Consider the following 5043-nt stretch of genomic DNA (forward strand, 5'->3'; position numbering starts at 1 on the left):
AGAGGAAGGACTTCATCGACACCATATGCACGACCGAGTACGGAAGTGCTCTGCCGGATTGCAGCACCGGAACGATCGTCTACATCGACCACAAATCTGATCTCGTTAAGACTTTGGATCTACGAGGGTTAGTTCTCATCTATCTCGTTGCTCCGATCTCATAGATTAGATCTTGACTTTTCCATAAATTGGATCTTGGATTTATTCGTCTTTGCGATAGAATTTTTTGTTTTCCATGGATCGAGCCCATCATAATCACCATAAGGATGTTGTTTGATTGCGGGAGCAAACTAATTGTTAATAGTAGTCTCTCGATCAATTATACAAGATTTTGCTTGCAATTTAGGGTGTGCTATATGATTGCGCCTTAGCAATTGTTTTGATGCTCGCTTGATTTATTTGTGTTGTGCTTTTACTTACCAGGCCAGAGAAAGCAATAGAAGCAAGAAGTTTTCAAAGATGCCTCCAACAGTTTTAATACTGTAAAAAGCCGCAGCAAGCAAGGGCATTTTGGCATCTTTGCCAAAGGAGATTCAGATATTGATGTCGTATGATAAGCAACCTCAGTCCTCCCCTCCTCTCAATAGCTATGGTATGTGTTGTTTTATTGCGATCGCAAACTAATTTTTATCATGCTCGGTCAGGAACCACATTCCTGTATATACGCATAGGAAGAAGTACCGCCAAGACCAAGGGCTCCTCTGTGACTTTTACGGAAAAGTGGCGGTATTTACACACTGCATTCCTTTGCCTCCCTTTACTGTTTATAAAGCTGTTATTTCTCAGAAATTGTCATTCTTATGCATGTTCTTCCATATCTCTAGGGTAAATTTTCAATGGACACGAAGCAGTCACCAGTAAAAGGTGCATGCAATAAGCTTCTTCAGAATGACGTGGAAAATCTGGTAAGTCAAGACCTGTGTTGTTTACAGAATGATAGAGTACACAATTCCATCAACAAGCTGGATGAGTATTTACTATGTAGCTTGTATTTTCCTGAACGCATGCGCTGGTCTTTTAAATCACTGATTGCGTTCGTACATGTTTGGCATAGATAGTTAATATATGTAACTCGTGGTATCATTTCCATGATGCTCACTTTGCCAAGAAGGTACATTTCTTAGTTCTGCGATGGATAACTCGGGTGCGTTTTAAACTAAATTCCTGTTTTTGGTATGTAGCTGTTTGTAGGAGCTTTTGTGCACATCTTTGCTTGTGCAAAAGTCTGCAGATTCTTTCTGCAATATAGATGCTCTGCATCTAACTTCTCTAAATAGTGATTAACTTGCACAACAACATATAACATTGCACACATTATTGATTATTCACAAAATCCTTTATAGAATCTATAAGTTGGCTGCATGTATGTGTTTGTTTTCGGGAGACTCGTATACGGTGTAAACAACCAAGTCATGTGGATCTGTTCAGGGAGACACACCACAACAAGGCCGACCGCGACTCCCCTGAAGTAGAACTTGTTCTTGTGAGTAAGCATTCAATGAGTTATCGCTGAAACTAAGTTTATACTTTGCTTGATCTAACACCAATCTATCTTCTATCTTTATTGCTAAACAAGCCTGATATTGAAAAAGACATATCTCAACCTACTCGATCGAATCTGAGCACCTAACCTGATTTACTGGAGACCGAGCCGAGGGGAAAAGGGGACATGCAAGATCTTGTCAACTCCCATAATGCTAATCTATTCGAGCTTAACAGATAGGTCCAGGAAGCGAGAGAGAAGCATGCTGCCCTTGAGGCAAGGCTTAAAACGTTAACCTGGTCCCTGCCCGAGTAAACATGGTGAACTGGTGGTTCTATGGTGAATAGTTTCACTGTATTTTGGGCTGGTGGTCTTACTTTTGGTGCAAGCTAAACTATTATTATTTTGGAGGAGCTAAACTGTTATGGTATGGTGCTAGTACGTAGGATGAACTTAAGATCAAATGTAACTTGATGCATAGTTATCAAGTTATTCTGTATGTATTTTTTGAGTGTTTATGTATTATTTATATGTAATAAGGCCGCACAAAGCGGCCGTTAGTTGACACGCCGGGTTTGACAGGCTGAAAGGAACGGCCCAGTAGAGTTAACCAGGCCGGCATTTATTGGCTGGAAGTAACGGGCCGGCTGAGAAAATCAGGCCGGGCCGTTCTAACAAGCCATTATTAACGCACCAGCATTGATGGGCTTGAAGTAACGTGCCGTTTTTGCAATTGATTTTTTTGGGACATTACAACACAATAACGGGCCAGGACAGTAAGGCCGCACATTTAGGTTGTTAAAAGGCCGGCCGTGAGTGGGCCAAGAAAGGGCCACGGTTAACGGGCTTACCTTAGAGGGCCCCGGCAAATGGGCCATGTGCATAGCTGGCAGTTATAAACGGACCGCCTTTTAATGGGCCGCAATAACCTGGGCCCAAAGTCCAGTTAGTGCCACGTGTGTTCCTGCATGTGGGCCCCGGAGTTCCACGTGTCGGCATTTCATTTTTCCACGTGCCGAGATGGTATTGGGCCTTCTACACGCACATGTTCGTATTCCGGGTGACACGTGTCGACATGCCAATGGTGACGCTCTAGGCACGTTTCAACCTTCGAGTGCAAATCTACATGGCCACGTGGTGGGAGGAAGTTCGTCCGGAGTGGTCAGCTAGACGACAAAGATGACATCACGCGCCTTTAATTATTGGACCGACAGCTCAATGAATGATCTGACACGGTGGTCTCGATCGGGGAGGCAGCCGCATGATGGTTATGCCCATCATGACGTACCGGGCCGGGTGGGCTTTGGGTGTGGGCTTGGCCGTCTGATACGTCCCAAACGTATCTATAATTTCTTATGTTCCATGCTACTTTTATGATGATACTCACATGTTTTATACACATTATATGTCATTATTATACATTTTCCGGCACTAACCTATTGACGAGATGCCGAAGAGCCGATTCGTTGTTTTCTGCTGTTTTTGGTTTCAGAAATCCTAGTAAGGAAATATTCTCGGAATTGGACGAAATCAACGCCCAGGGTCCTATTTTCACACGAAGCTTCCAGAAGACCGAAGAGGATAAGAAGTGGGGCCACGAGGCGGCCACACACTAGGGCGGCACGGCCTGGGCCTTGGCCGCGCCGGCCTGTTGTGTGGGGCCCTCGTGTGGCCCCCTGACCTACCCTTCCGCCTACTTAAAGCCTCCATCGCGAAACCCCCAGTACCGAGAGCCACGATACGGAAAACCTTCCAGAGACGCAGCCGCCGCCAATCCCATCTCGGGGGATTCGAGAGATCGCCTCCGGCACCCGCCGGAGAGGGGAATCATCTCCCGGAGGACTCTTCATCGCCATGATCGCCTCCGGATTGATGTGTGAGTAGTTCACCCCTGGACCATGGGTCCATAGCGAGTAGCTAGACGGTCGTCTTCTCCTAATTGTGCTATCATGTTCGATCTTGTGAGCTGCCTATCATGATCAAGATCGTTTATTTGTAATCCTACATGTTGTGTTTGTTGGGATCCGATGGATATTGAATACTATGTCAAGTTGATTATCAATCTATCATATATGAGTTAGTAGAGGCTCTGGCCAAGTTGATACTCGTGACTCCAAGAGGGAGTATTTATGCTCGATAGTGGGTTCATGCCTCCATTAAATCTGGGACAGTGACAGAAAGTTCTAAGGTTGTGGATGTGCTGTTGCCACTAGGGATAAAACATCGATGCTTTGTCTAAGGATATTTGTGTTGATTACATTACGCACCATACTTAATGCAATTGTCTGTTGCTTGCAACTTAATACCGGAAGGGGTTCGGATGATAACCTGAAAGTGGACTTTTTAGGCATAGATGCATGCTGGATGGCGGTATATGTACTTTGTCGTAATGCCCTGATTAAATCTCATAGTACTCATCATGATATATGTATGTGCATTGTTATGCCTTCTTTATTTGTCAATTGCCCAACTGTAATTCGTTCACCCAACATGCTATTTATCTTATGGGAGAGACACCGCTAGTGAACTGTGGACCCCGGTATATTCTTTACATCTGAAATACAATCTATCGCAATACTTGTTCTTTACTTGTTCTTCGCAAACAATCATCTTCCGGACAATACGGTTAATCCTTTGTTCACGAGCAAGCCGGTGAGATTGACAACCTCACTGTTACGTTGGGGCAAAGTACTTTGGTTGTGTTGTGCAGGTTCCACGTTGGCGCCGGAATCCCTGGTGTTGCGCCGCATTACATTCCGCCACCATCAACCTTCAACGTGCTTCTTGTCTCCTACTGGTTCGATTAAACCTTGGTTTCTTACTGAGGGAAAGTTGCTACTGTGCGCATCACACCTTCCTCTTGGGGTTCCCAACGGACGTGTCAACTACACGCATCACTGTCACAGATCCATGATGGGAAAATCTAACCGTCAGTCTGGCCATCTGTGACGCGAGATTCTCCACGGAATTCCAAACCGTTAGTATGAGGCCTCCATGATGGATTTTGGCCTTTCACTGACGAACTAAAATCGTTATAGACTACCCATATGTTACTAGTGTTGGGCCACGAGGAGGGCTTGTCGGTCTTGAGGAGGAGGTGTCCAAAAGCCACCCCATATCATCTCCCCCCTTGCGAAAGAGTCATCCTCGACTCTATGTTCTCCTCATCTCCATGATAGGGTGAAAGATCCGACACATTGAATGTGTTGCTCACCAAGTACTTGGATCTTGGTATGTCGACGACGTAGGCATCGTTGTTGACGCGCTTGAGGACCTTGAAGGGACCATCCCCTCGGGGCTTGATCTTTGAGTTGCGTTCTTGCGGGAACCGGTCTTTGCGAAGGTGTATCCATACTAGGTCTCCTTCATTGAAGATCCTTTCCTTCTTCTTCATGTTGAGTCTAGTGGCTTGACGAAGTACTTGTTGCTCGAATGTTGCTCTTGTATCTTCATGTAGCTTCTTCATGTATTGGGCTCGTTTGTCGATGCTCATGTTTACTTGCTCATGTAGCGAAAGATGAAGTATGTCGATCGCCGTTTCTGGTTCGAACCCTTATACG

The sequence above is a fragment of the Lolium rigidum genome, chromosome 3, assembly GCF_022539505.1.
Source record: "Lolium rigidum isolate FL_2022 chromosome 3, APGP_CSIRO_Lrig_0.1, whole genome shotgun sequence".
NCBI classification, from domain to species: domain Eukaryota; kingdom Viridiplantae; phylum Streptophyta; class Magnoliopsida; order Poales; family Poaceae; genus Lolium; species Lolium rigidum.